Raw genomic sequence first — 14,510 nt, forward strand, 5'->3', positions numbered from 1 at the left:
TGAGAAAATTAAAATATAAAAGGATTAAATTGAATTAGTGGTGAAATGTGTGATGACATGGACAATACTTTTACCAAGAGCTAGTGGATAATGATGATGGATAGATTTTTTATGAATAAGTTATATTGTTTTATTTTATATTTTATTATTGTTATTACTATTATTATATTTTATTATTATAGTGGTATTTTAAAGGAAAGATGCAGAAGATTCTTCATCTCTTTCATGTCACCACCATTTAGAGAGAAAGAAACTTTTCTTTCCTTAATAATTTAGTCCCCTGTCATCATTAAAGGCCCTTCCATGTTTAAAATTATTAAGTATGACTCCTATTTTCAGTCAAATTTGAGAAATAATATTTTAGTTAAACTCAGTTTATTTGTTTCAGTCAAACACTGATTAGTTTAGATTATTTTATTATTATTTGACATATGAATTTAGCCTATAAATAGGCTCTTTTACAACCTTAGTAAATACACCCATTAGAGATTAGAACTCATAACACATTTAGAGAATTTTGTGTTTACGTTTTGAGGGTTCTTTGTTTTCGGGTTTTTGGGGTTTAGTTTTATCTCCATCTTTTGTACTCTTCGTTCTTTTGTCATTATAGTAAAATTATTTTTGCTCGTGGTTTTTTATCCTCTTTGGAGGAGTTTTTCCATGTTAAATTTGTGTGTTCAATTTCTCAATTTATTCCGCTATTTTTACTTGTTGTTTAATCGAGACGATCCCTAACAAGTGGTATCAAGAGCTAGTTCAAAGATCAGCCCATTCAAATATGGCAACAACAAGGTTTGAAATTGAGAAGTTCGATGGTGAGACAAATTTCAATTTGTGGCAAGTTCGAATGATGGCAATTCTAGTTCAATCCAGTTTGAAAAAGGTTGTTACCGGGAAAAAGCCTGAGAATCTAAACAAAACAAAATGGGAAGAGCTTGATGAAAAGGCCTTGTCTGTAATCCAGTTGTGCCTCGCGAATACGGTATTGCAGGAGGTATTGATGGAGAAGACCTTATCCGCCTTGTGGAAAAGGTTAGAAACTCTTTATGCGACTAAGTCTCTGGCTAACCGTTTAGTGTTGAAACAACGTCTATTTACGTTTCGCATGAACGAAGGTGAGCTTCTTAGAGATCACATCAGTCAATTCATTACTCTTTTAAATGATTTAAAGAACGTTGAGCTTCATATTGATGATGAAGATCAAGCTATGCTATTATTGTGCTCTTTACCCCCTTCATACAAGTCTTTTAGGGAGACCCTGATTTATGGCAGAGACAAACTCTCGTTCAAAGATGTGAAGGGTCATTTGTTGAGTAGAGACAAACTCGACAATGAGCTTCATTTGGATAGCAAGGCAGATAGGCAAGCTTCCATTTTGATAGCATCAAAGAAACGAGACAAAAAGTGTCGCTATTGTAAAAAGTTAGGTCACGTCAAAGAAGATTGTTAAAAACTGTGAAATAAAAGAGCTGCTGAGAGTAACGAGAAAGATGTAACTGGTGCTAATTTGATCGATGAAAGCCGTGATAATTTCTTGTTAGTGTCAACGAGCGATAACTCTAAGCTCACGTCCGAGTGGATCCTAGATTCGGGATGTTCTTTCCACACGTGTCCCAATAGAGAATGGTTCTCTACATGCAGTTCGGTTGAAGGTGGAGTTGTGAGCATGGGAAACGATTCATCTAGTAAGGTAATTGGTATTGGTACTGTTAAAATTAGGATACATGATGGGACGATTAGGACACTTTCAGATGTCAAGTATGTATCTGATTTACGAAAGAATCTCATTTCCTTGAATATTTTAGACTTGAAAGGATGCAGAATCAACATCGAGTCAAGCGGCATTAAAGTATCTCGTGGAGCTCTCGTTTTGTTAAAAGGTAAAGAACTGGCAATCTTTATATTCTGGAAGGTTCTACAGTGACCGGTGAAATCAGACGTCCCTCGTCCGTTACAGAGTCGAAGTCAACTCGTTTGGAGCGGAGGCAACTTGGTCATAGGAGGGAAAAATGTATGACCGTTTCGTTGAAGAGAGGTTCTCTTTTGGATGCAGGTTTTGAAAAGTTAGGGCACTGTGTTCGTGAAAATCAGACCCAGGTTAGTTTTGATTTGGCAGTGTACAAGTCGAAGGCTAGAAGCCTTCCAGTTTCTAAGCACAGATTTGACTTAGTTAATTCCCTGCATAGTTCAAGATAGGCTCGTGGCGGGCTTTGGCAAAGATGGCGTTGTGGAAATATGAGTCAAGTTGGAGATTTGTTAAGTATGACTCATATTTTCAGTCAAATTTGAGAAATAATCTTTTAGTTAAACTCTGTTTATTTGTTTCGGTCAAACACTAATTAGTTTAGATTATTTTATTATTATTTGACATATGAATTTAGCCTATAAATAGGCTCTTTTACAACCTTAGTAAATACACCCATTAGAGATTAGAACTCATAACACATTTAGAGAATTTTGTGTTTACGTTTTGAGGGTTCTTTGTTTTCGGGTTTTTGGGGTTTGTTTTATCTCCATCTTTTGTACTCTTCATTCTTTTTCCATTATAGTAAAATTATCTTTGTTTGTGGTTTTTTATCCTCTTTGGAGGAGTTTTTTCACGTTAAATTTGTGTGTTCAATTTCTCAATTTATTCCGCTATTTTTACTTGTTGTTTAATCGGGACGATCCCTAACAGAAATCAAATTTCCATAAAAACCTTAACTAAACCAAGTTACCCACAACCTAGTAAGCTTAATGTTCAAGTTGGAAGTGGAGTGTTCATGTTTGAAGAGAGAGAAAATCTAGGTTCTAAGGTAAGATCTTCATAATTTAGAGGTAGTATCATGTTTATTTTAATTATTTGATGAAATTATTATTTGATAAATGTTTTGATCATACATTTTTATGCGATTTATATGTGAAGAAGACAAAGATAAAGAGGTTGATGTTAAAGGTGTTAGAAAGGGAAGTAAGTAGATAAAGGATTTATTCTTACCTAATTAAATTATTATGAGTAAATACACTATTGCCCATACTAATACTATGAAATTAAATGTATATAATATAATAAATAAGTGTTAAATTCAAGAAAATGATTAATGAATGCGGTTATTGATGGTATGGTTAGTTGAGTAGAGTAAAGGACTAAATTGTAAAGTGTTGAAAAGTGTTGTGTGATTATGAAATTGTCTTAAGGATTTGAATTTGTGAAATAAATTGATTATTTTGAAATTTAATTGTATTTATGCCATTGACAAAGCCCATGTAGACAAGTCTTGAACTTGTGGGATATAGATGACATGTCATTAGGAATTTCGTAGCACGCTTGTGAATTTAGCACTTTAGTGCTCATGTTCTAACACTATTAATGGTTGTGATCATCTAGCACTTACATGCTTGTTTACTCCGTGATTACATCCTGCATAATCTTCTAGTTCACTCGAGTCTACAATGGGAAACGTGAGTGATATATGAATGATAAGTGAATGATGAAAGTGTGACAAGTGAAAATGTGTTAATTAACCTTGTTATTGTGTACTTATCTTTTGTTTAATTCTTGTAATCATGTTAATCATATTTATTTCATAGAATTACCTAATTGAATTCAAAGGTAAGATATTAATTCTTGAGTATTTACTAAGCTTTCACAAGATTATCGTGTTGTTTCGAACGCATAGGTAAAGATCATTTTGAAGAGATCTTTTGAAGTGATCATCCTCATCCTCATCTCATCATCAAGCAAGGATTGAAGTGTATGGAACTTTTATTTTGGTAATTGAGTGACATGTACACAGAATTAGAACCATTGGAATATTTGTAGTAAATTAGCTAAGTGGTTCCAAAGCTATGTCATGCATGTTTAAAATTATTTTATACCTTTGGATTATCTTTCTTAGATGGATATATTCATGTATTATATGTGATTTTTGAATGATATTTTGATATATTTAATTTCTAAAAATGTTTAGAAATGTTGTGGAATGATTAGAGACGATTTTGACTTAGTTTTAGGTGTTTAAGTCATGTCTAGGGTAATTTGTCCTCGATGTCACGACATCCAACATTTACTGTTGCGACACCACAGGTCAATGTCGTGGCATTGAAGTTATTGGAGTATTCTGCCCTCAGTGATGCGACACCCATTTTTCAATGTCATGACATTGATCCTGTTTACCCTGTTTTAACTCGAATGGGCCTTGAATGGTCTCGATTTGTAACCAAACTTTAGGAAGCCTAGAAATGACGTGAATAACTTCAAATAAGCTTATATATATGTTAAAATGAAGTGTTCAAATAAATGTTCAAGTTAAGCGGTCATCATGTTCAAATGTGATATTCCTTACTCAAGATATAGGTTCAACTCGGGTAAAGGGTGTTACAAAGGAAATTATGGAAATATCCTTTCATGATTAAAATAATTATTTTATTCTAGGGTACTTTAGTCTTTTTATTTAAAAAATATGCATATAGTGAGATTTGAATTCAAACCAATCACATTAATAAAACATTTAATTTATCATTTAGATAAAGCTTTAGTTTAAGATTTTTATACATTTTAATTTTATTATGCACACTTTATTATTTCCATCAATTGTATATATTATTAATGTATTTGATTGAGTTGGTGTCAAAAGTTAACTCGACACCGACTCATAAACAATTTAATCTATTTTTTTAATTTTAATATCGTACATATTTCATGTGTTATTATTAATTAGTTTCAAGCCATACGTTTCATTATTTATTATATGTTATTTTTAAACACACGTTTGTTTTCTATACTTGGGTTTATAGAACCGCAAATACTAGCTCTACAATACCGGTTAAATAATGGAAAGGAAAACAATAACTTTAAATTTATATTAAAATGCAATTACATGATTATAGACTTATTTGGATGGACGGTGAGATTGATTTCAATGAGATTAAAATTAGTAGTGGTGGCGAGATTGGATGCTATATTGGGAAGATATGTGTCTCGATACAAACACAATGATGATGATGAGGTGATTTTTTGTAAGAATACAAAATGACTATTGAGTACATTAGATTAAATTTTTTATATGATTAAAGTTATAACTTTTTTTGAAAATTTAATTCATAATTAAAAATCATGTTGACGCGTTATTTATTATAGTTATTTAAATAATTTAATTAATATATTGTTAAATTAATTACAGTAAGATGAATACAAATTTTAGAAACCTTCAAAGAAAAATAATTAAGAAGTAAAATTGTTATCCGAAGAGATTAACGAGAGGATGAAGTGGTGGTTCATCTTGGATAGGTTTCTAGATGGATGGGAATGAGATCTCTGGAAAAAGACTTCCTTCATCAATTCTTATAATTAGGAGAAAAGAATGTGTACGTGTTTCGAGAACACTGACAGTGAAACCAAATCTCTCACTAATATCCATCTACATCATCTTCTTCTTCTTTAGCTCCAACTTAAAAGTTTTCTTTTTCCTTAGATTTTTATTTTGCTCTCTAAACGGTAATTTTATTAACAAAAAAGAAATCCTTTGATTCTTCGTGTTCTGGGTTTTCTTTTTGAACCTAGACTCTAATAAAGTGTGTTTATTTGTTTCCCTCTTTTAGTTTCTATTTCCTTGGTTTTTTGTTCTTTAGTTTTCGTTTGATTTGGGTTTGCATGTCTGATGTTCTGGGTTATGGGTTTACATAACGGAGACCGGTGAGTTTCTGACCATCAGTTTGGGGTTTGCATGCCTGGCTTACAAATGAACATCAAGAAGAATGGACATAAGAAAAATATGGAATAAAAAGAAAAAGACAACAAAAAACTGGGATACCTTCAACAAAGAATTTTATTTGGAATTGAATTTAATTTTTTTTAAATTACTCTTTTACCTTCAAAATAAAATTGGTAAATTTTTAATAAAAACCCTCTCTCGTTCAACTTTTTAGGTGTGCCCATGATGCCACATGGCAGTAAATGAATTTTTTTTTCAAAAACTAACACCATTAAGCTAAAGTACTCAATTGAAAAGAAAAATACTATCAAAATGAACAATACAAAAGCACAAGTATCAAATTAACCATTTCACTGAAGTACAGGGATAAATCGTATCATTATCCCATTTTATTTTGATAATGCTAGTTTTTATTATAATTTTTTAATTTAAATTTAGTGTTTACATTATATTATTTTAATTTTTTACAGAGATTTATAGGTTAATTTATGCATATATGCTGAAAAAAATTAATTGAGAAACTATGCCAAATCCTAAAAATCTATTGATCTAGGCTGTTTTTAGAGAGGGAAAGAAAAATGCATCCTACAAGGCGTGTTTTCACCGATGTGACAATGAAAACGCGCCCTATAAGACACATTTTCACTTAGGTAAAAAAAAGTTTCTTCTTCTTTTTCTTGCGGTTGGAAATTAGACATTTGTAAGCTTATTTTTATCAGTGTTTGAGATAGACAAGGTTATAGTTTTAAGGAAAGTGTGAGTTTACAGTGGTGTTGTGGAGCTGAGTGACCTACAAATTTCATTTGTCATGTGAATATGGAGTCATCTCTTGGGAAACTGAATCGCGTTGCAACTCAAGGTCCCAATTGATGGTGATTATACGGTCTGAGGTTAAAGTGTAACTAGGGCTTCAAGTTTACAAAGGTTATGTTGTCAAGGGATGGAGCATAAATGGGGCCATAGTTGATGGTGGTTATGCATGCACGACAACGAGTTTCTCATTAGAAGAGGATGCTTTATTAAACTCAAACATAAATACAATGAAGAAAAATGCAATGGCATTTCAGTACAATTAAGTAATGCGTCTTATTCACCACCACCAAAGGCGGTGACCTCATTATTATAACTTGTGACAATATGGGGGTGTAACAGGTTATACTAACAAGGGCACCGCCTTCAGTAGAGATGGACAACACGAATAACTTAATTATATTGGAAGGCCCCTTGTAATTTCCTTTCTCGCACCTATGTTTAAGTTTTATGAAACATGCTCTTCTGATGAGAAGACTCATTGCCGTGCCCGCATTAGTACCGACAACTACAACCTCATTTATGCGTAATCCCTTGATAGCATAACATTTGTAAACTTGAAGCCTTAGTTACACTTCAACCTGAGACTGTATAATCACCGTCAACTTAGACCTCGAGTGGAAAAGTGATCTAGTTTTTCAGGTGATGGAGTCATACTCACACGGCAGGTTCCGAGCTCCATGACATCACTGTGAACCCAAACACAACTTAAAACTATGGCTATGTCTCCCTCAAAGTGAGAGAGAAATCAATCTTTAAACCAAAAAATTTTAACACGCAAGAAGAATAAAAAAATAATTTAGAGGAGATTGAGATGTGGTGAGTAAAGGGATGAAGAATGGTCGTTTATATAGAGGATGGGGTAGGGTACAAAGGGAAAAAATTATCCTGAGAATCTTGGGTTGTAAGGCTTAGAAGCAATCAAGTTAGATGGTTAAAATGGCCAGAGAAAAAACGCTCCCTGCTGGGGGCATTTTCATTTGACATGGTAGTGAAAACGCTTCCTGCAAGGGGTGTTTTCCTCTGACATGTCAAATATGTGGCTTGAAAATGCATCCTGTAGGAAGCAATTTCACTGCTACGTCAGATAAAAACACCTCATGCACGGAGCGTTTTCTCTTTGGCCATTTCAACCACAAAACTTGATTGATTCTAAGCCTCTACAACCAGGGATTCCCGGGATAAACTTGATCGAGAAAAATGTAGAAATCACACGTGTTCTATTTTATCCTAACTCGACTTGGAATTTTTCCCAATCGATTCAAGTAAAATAAGATTTGAGACGAGTCGTACTGAAACGAGTGAAAGTATTCGAGTTAAATTAAAAAATTAAACATTTCAAGTTAAAATCTTGTGCCAGTATAACTAATTGCATGTTAGAGCACATAAATTTGAAATCATATATATTTGAAAACTTTTCCAAATCAAAATAATAATAAAAATGCTTTAGTATAATAAACTTGAATTGTTAATTAACTTAGTTAGGACCCCCAAATTATTATTCTAGAAAGTTTTGACTTTTTTAACTTTATTTATATATTTTTTAGATATTTTTTTTGAAATTTTTATAATTTTACATATAAAACATGTTATTCGAATTATTCGAATTATTCGAGTTATTTGAATTGTAAATTTTAAACTCACTATTTGATTTCATACAAACCAAACCAATTTAATAAATTTGTTTCGTACATTGTAAATAAATGTACATTTTAGATGTAAAAAAATATATATAAAAAATTCCAAAATAACATAATCATTAGCGTCCTGAATGTGTGCCACAACCAGGTGGGCGTTAAGCATACCTAGGGTCCTGTTGCACTATTGTGTTTGGCAACTGCTCGTCGACTTCAACTTCACATTGACGTGCACAAAGAGGTTGACTATTGACATCATCTCTTCCTTTGTGGTTGAACCCAACCGTATCCTAGCCGCCTTTTGTGGATCCCCCTGAGTTGAGTTAGTGGTTGCAAGGATGACCCACCTCGGTAGAACAATGATGTTGGGAGTGTCTGCGACACTATCGATTGGCCACTATGTGGTGTCGCCTGGCCTAATTACGGATAGAAGATGGGAATTGAAGACGATACCAGATGCGTCAGTGTTGATGGCGGGATCGGCATGTAATATGGAGCAGCGGTTGACGGTCATGCATAATATATCCCTGAAGAAGGTGTTGATGCGGGAATGATGGGGCGTGTTGTGGTGCTTGTATAAAATAAACTGGTGCTAAATCTGTTGATACATTGAATGATTGTGCATGCTGTGGTGGTTATATAAAATAAATAGGAACTGAAGGTGATGATACGGGAAATAAGTGTGCATGTTGTGATGGTTGAGAAAAAAAAACTAGGTTAAAAGAAATAATAAATAAACCACACTAATCAAGAGGTTGCGCGGCAATGGTGTCCTCTGATGTAGGTGGAGCAGATGTCAATCCCGCCGCATCTACATCTCCCGATCTAGGATTGATGGGCCCTCGTCTTGGCCTCCTACGACAAGTTGGCTACTCGTCTCTAAATCTAACAGTAAGTACAACTTGTCATTATGCTTGAACCAATCCATGTAACTCGAAGACATAGCCAACTTCGATGTAAGAAATGGTTCATGTGTTGGCAAGAATTCTTACCTACACTCTCACATCTCGATATACTTCTTGTGAAATGTTGGTAAATCTTCCTTGAGTCTTCCTCACAAGTCAATCTTGTTGAGGTTATCAAGCTCCTGGGTAGCAGTGGAATAAGCTGTGTACACCCAAACTGTTGCATGACTCAGTCAGATTTGTACATCTCGATCGTAGCAAAAACGACCAATGGCACTTTAATGTTCCAAATGTTGCAACTGGCCAAAATTTCGACCGAGACGCATTCTTGAATCCTCGGATCCGCATATGGCATCCATATAAATTGCATTACGAATTTATAATTTTTAGAACGTGTGTAACATTTAATTTCAAGTGCTATAATACATATTATATAACTTTGAAATTCATAAGCTAACCTCCTCTTCGGTTTCTTGATCTAGAGTTAGTCGGATACCCTCCAATTTAGTCGATATACAAAAAATTAATAATCTAAACAACATAATAATTAACTATTTAAATTTAATTAATCCAAACGAATAAGTTGATTTGTATGTAAAATTTTATAAGAAAAAATAAAATTGATAAGAAAAAAATTCGAAGAAAAAAAGAATTTAAAAAAATATTTGAGAATTGAAAATTAAAATTTGAAGATTGAAAATATAAAATTAGAAATTGGAGATTAAAGATTGAGAATTTAAGAAGAAAATGGCGTATTTGGGTGAAGAGAATAAATGTTTGAAGGATTTATATAAGAATTTTTATGACTGTTGAACCTTATATGCCATTGAATTCAATGTTACCGTTGTAATAGTAGCGTTAACTAATGTTCTAATGCACGTTTTCACTACACACCTTATAAGACACCATTTTTCATTCCCTTTCCAAAATTAACATAAAACAATAATTTTTAAGAAAATCAGACTAATTTTTTAAATAATTTTTCAGCATTTTCATATCTATAGAATAAAAAGGATGACATGTCTTTTTTATTGCTCTTACTATTTCCTATATACTTCTTTTTATTTGATTTATTTGTTTTATTTTTAAATAATATTTGATAAATTATTTTCATTACTTTTATACTTTAAAAATTAAAATATATGATTCAATTCAATTTATGGGTTTTCATCAAAACACCTCCTTAACATAGAACAGACAAATTAAAAACTGGGATGAAGAGGGATCAGAACACTGGCTTCCAATCTCTAACGATTTAGAGATTAACAAATCGTACAGTATGTTCAGCTTCGATCATCTGGGGAAATATTCATCACTTCCCCCTCTTATCTCCCATTTTATGAAGGCAATAAAATCAAATGTAAATAGGCTCAGACAATAGAAATGTATGATTACATCAACGAAGCAAAGCTCTCACAGTTTGATGGTATAATTTCTCGTCATCACAGCCTTAATCATTCATCAACACAGAGGGAGATATGGATTCAAAACAAATTTAGATTTTTTTCTTTAAAAAAAAAACTAAGAGCTTATTTTGGTTTATTGATGCCTCAGAAATAAAACTTAAAGAGAATACATCAGGGAAAAAATATTCTCAGATGGTACGGACAAATGTTAGAACATCACAGGCAAGTAATAACCAGACTATAATGCTAATTTAAAACTTAAAATTCAAATAAATGGAGAAAACCAAGCAACTGAAATAGAGAAAGAGGTGAGAGGCAATGGGTTGAGGCAGGAAGAAGAAAGGGATGAAGATATAAATAGGGATGGGAAGAAAAACCCTAACTATTTCTACCTATGTTAAATTTACGTCTTTGCCCTTACTATGCTGGTTTCAAACTTCCTTTTCCGTTCTCTCTCTCTATTTTTGGTAATATTCTCTTTTTATTTATTTATTATTTTTACTATAATATGTTTTTGGCCTTTATTTAGTGTTTTGAGTCAAGCAATGTAAACTCAAATAGAAGTTATTAATTAATATGTATTTCTATTTTTTAATTTGTTACATGCATAATGTTATATTTTTTACTTTTTTATAGAGATAATATAAAATTAATATTTAAATACCTAAATGGTATAAATATACCATTATTTGTCAAAATGGTATGTTTTCAACAGTGTTGAGAGTGGAGGGAGTTAGGGTGGCGGCACCACCATTTTTTCTGTTGCAATCACGGAATCATCATTAGCATATGATTTCTGAAATATATATATGAAAACGGTGGAGGGGTAGGAGAGGCAACACGTGTATTTTGTGTCTATACACGGGTAAAATCAGGTAAAAATACGGGTGGAGGGTGCTTTAGAGGTGGCACTAGTGGAAGACTCTTGATAGGCAGCACCCAGTCACTATTTAAAGAGTGTTTCTTGAACGATTTTGAAGATAAGAAGAGAGGAGGAAAAAATTTTGTTGTAGAAGAAGAGAAAATAGAGAAGAATTCGTAACGTTAGTAAGTAGATATAAATTTTATTTTTTTACAGCATATTTTTTTGAAATAAAATATTAAGAAATTTAATTTGTTTTATAGATTTAGTATTGAAGATAGACAATCAATTTTTTTATAAGTTTATTTCAATGGAGTAATTTTAACAACAACAATTAGATGTATATTTGAATGTCCCCGACAAATAACAATGAGATTTAATAAAAAAGTCTCGGTTGATGATATGAAGAAAATGATCAGTCTAAAAATTGTTAGACGTTGTGGGAGGAGGATCTTGAAACTATTCTACAAATTTTCAGTTTCGACAGTTCTCATCAAATTTATCGAGATGCAACTTGTAGATGATGAAGACGTGGAGACAATGATTACTCTTTATTACAGGAATCAGAGTGGCCAAATCACACCAATTCAATTATTTGCTGAGCTACCTGATGTGGAGTTAACTGGAGATTTCACTCCATTAAGTGAAGAACATGGAGTTCAAGATCTGTGTACGATGGTTCCGAGAGCATACGTTGATAGGCGAACAACTGAAAGTGGGATCAACATCAATCTTAATGTTCCACCTGCATTTGAGAACCTTAACTCGGGTCCCCGTTTACAAATACATCCAGTGGTGATTGAGATCGATGTATATGGTGATGATGAATATGATAATAATTGTCCTTCTGACCACGGGTTGAAGATTATAGTGATCCCAATCTAGACAAGGTCCTGGATGATATCGATGACGAAGACACGAATAACGATGAAAATGTTAATGCATCTTCACTCGGGAACTCAAGTTGAGGTATTGTGATACGCAATGTTCTTAGGGCACACATGTCGACCATAGATCCCAATGGGCGCATGCATCTGAGTTCTTGGAGTACCCTAATCTACTACCTGATCACCGATTGACTACAGATCCCGAACATGTAGAGTTGTTCATGGGCCAAAATTTCGCAACCAATGAAGACTGTGTATTTTCCATTAAGCGGTATAGCATTAATGGGTTGATTAACTACAAAGTCTTCTTGTCTAAACCGACATTATATATTGTGGAATGTTAGAGGTCGACAGAAAGCTATAATTGGTGGGTACAAGTCGCATTTATCTAGAGGTCACAAATACGGTAGGTCCAAAAATTTGTTGGGCATCACACATACACTTCAACACGTATAACACAAGATTACCACAAACTTGATTCCAAAACTATCTGCAACTGCATCATGTCAATGGTGAAGGACATGTCAACTATTCATGTATCAGTATTGATTGTCAAAATGCAAAAACGATTCTAGTACCGAGTGTCATACTAGAAAGCATGGATAGCTAAACAAATGGCCATGGAGCATTTGTACGGAGATTAAAATGCATTGTACAAATAGCTACAGGGGTGGATATCCGCTATATAAGAGTACATGCTAGGGACTATCATTGAGTTGCAGACACACCGTACTATGGCCTAGACAACCAACTACAACTGGGAAGAAGAACTTTCTACTGGATGTTCTAGATGTTTGATCTATACGTGCAAGCCTTTCTCCACTACAAGCTACTTGTACAGGTTGATGAGACCTGACTATGTGGAAAATATATGTAGATCCTACTTATTACGATTGCTTAAGACGGGAATCAGAACTTACTCCTGTTAGCGTTTGCCATCATGGACAATGAGAACATGGAATCATGAGAATTCTTCCTGACGTACTTACGGGCATATGTTGTTAGGGAGAACAATATTTGCATCATATCCGATAGATCGAAAGGACTAATTTCTATGATTAGGCGTTTCGGTGTTCTGTGAAAATTCGTTTACTATATTTGGCACATTGCGACTAATTTATACCGAGACAACAATAATGCAGACTCACAAAAATAAGTTGTGAAAATGGGTAAATTTTAGTTTCAACATATGTTTTAGACGGTGCGATTGCAGGAAGTTCTATACATTCCGTTACCCCTATGCGCATGTTATTGTAGCTTGTGCTCGTGCCTCGATTAATGCTGAACAATATATCAATGAGGTGTACACTCACGAGTGCACATTGTATATTTGGGGAAACGAGTTCCCCGTCTTGTGTAATTTGTCTACATGGGAAGTGCCTCCGCTGACTTTTGAGCTTGTCCTAGATAAGGGGTTACATAAGAAGTCAAAAGGTCATCTACAAGTGTGAATAGATGTAAGCAGACGAGGGAATAATAGTCGTAATGTTTGAGAATGACATCGTTATAGTAGCACAATTAATAACATCGTTATAGTAGCACAAGTCAAACAACGTTATTAAATAATATTAGTTTAATTGAGCTAAAAGGATGAAAAATCATTATGGTAGAGACTTATATGACGATTAAGCCATTTCTAATTTAGCGAACGGGATGTATGTATGTTTTAAATTAAAAATATATTAGTTAATGACATTTTTGTAAGTTAGTTAAAATAATAAACAAAGTAAAAACAAAAGAAAAGATGTCATCTTTATTCTTTTTCATTTGGAGAAATCGAATACACCATTGAAGCACCTCCAAGCTTTCGATCATTATAGTTACTCTTGCATGGTAAGGAATTTTAAATAAATTTTCATGATTTTTATGTTTTTGAGATCATTATAGTTTAATCTAGCTAGTACAGGGGCTAATTTGTGAAATTAACAAAATATAGAAAATATACTATTGATGATTTTAATTGATTTTGATTTTAACTGGTAGAATATGATGTTTGGGTGTTTAATAAAATATTTTGTTAAGTAATTTTGAATAATTTTCAAGTTTAAAGGTTTAATTGAAAATGAATTAAATTAAACATGATTTTATTGTGAAATTTTAGCATGTGAGGACTGATTTGGTATATTTATAAATTTGGTATAATGAGTATAAAGTTTAATTGTAGAAATAATCATGTTTTGGTCTTAGAGACCAAATTGAATAAAATGTGAAAGTTTGGGGTTAATGTGAAAAGTTGTAAATAGAAAGTTATATGTATTAAATTGAACAATATATGAAATTGGGGCTAAAATTAAAATAAATTATATTATA

General features: G+C 32.9%; 3 non-coding genes across 3 annotated transcripts; all 3 read right to left on the reverse strand.

Annotated features, from left to right (window-relative positions):
* Window positions 1–10,265: 10,265 nt before the first annotated feature.
* On the reverse strand, window positions 10,266–10,367 carry LOC121214344 (small nucleolar RNA Z103). The gene has a single exon (XR_005909927.1). It is a non-coding gene; the product is annotated as a small nucleolar RNA Z103 (small nucleolar RNA).
* A 44-nt stretch (window positions 10,368–10,411) lies between these two features.
* On the reverse strand, window positions 10,412–10,496 carry LOC121214356 (small nucleolar RNA snoR116). The gene has a single exon (XR_005909939.1). It is a non-coding gene; the product is annotated as a small nucleolar RNA snoR116 (small nucleolar RNA).
* Window positions 10,497–10,590: 94 nt separating this feature from the next.
* LOC121214357 (small nucleolar RNA snoR117) lies at window positions 10,591–10,676 on the reverse strand. Its single transcript, XR_005909940.1, has one exon. It is a non-coding gene; the product is annotated as a small nucleolar RNA snoR117 (small nucleolar RNA).
* Between the last annotated feature and the right edge of the window lie 3,834 nt (window positions 10,677–14,510).

The sequence above is a fragment of the Gossypium hirsutum genome, chromosome D01, assembly GCF_007990345.1.
Source record: "Gossypium hirsutum isolate 1008001.06 chromosome D01, Gossypium_hirsutum_v2.1, whole genome shotgun sequence".
In the NCBI taxonomy this organism is placed as follows: domain Eukaryota; kingdom Viridiplantae; phylum Streptophyta; class Magnoliopsida; order Malvales; family Malvaceae; genus Gossypium; species Gossypium hirsutum.